The sequence below is a fragment of the Entamoeba invadens genome (genome assembly GCF_000330505.1).
Source record: "Entamoeba invadens IP1 unplaced genomic scaffold scaff_1105074726701, whole genome shotgun sequence".
NCBI lineage: Eukaryota > Evosea > Mastigamoebida > Endamoebidae > Entamoeba > Entamoeba invadens.
In genome coordinates, this window is record NW_004440403.1 from 15,369 (window position 1) to 15,781 (window position 413).

The following is a 413-nucleotide window of genomic DNA, read 5'->3' on the forward strand; positions in this document are numbered from 1 at the left end:
TAGTTAAACTTTATTGTTGGAATGTGTTTATATCTTGGCAAAAATATGGACTGTTCAATAAAATTATATTTCATAAATTGATGTAACGAATAAATTAATATCAATTATTGGTCCATTTATTCACATTTTAAAAATATCAAAACACGTTTTTCTTGATAAAATAATTTATGGATATGTGAAACTATAATTTAGTATTTGTCTTTTTGTAATAACAATAAAATAAATACGTTTTGTTTTTCAATTGGAAAAGGAAAAAACAAAACCCTCATAAAAAGTTCATAAAAACATATTTTTAGCACAATCTGTTGACTTGAACCATGGTTAGACGAAACCTACATTGACCACCACCACCACCTCTTAAAATAGATTTATTTTTTCTATTTCGAATCATATTCAAATTAAAATTATAGTAA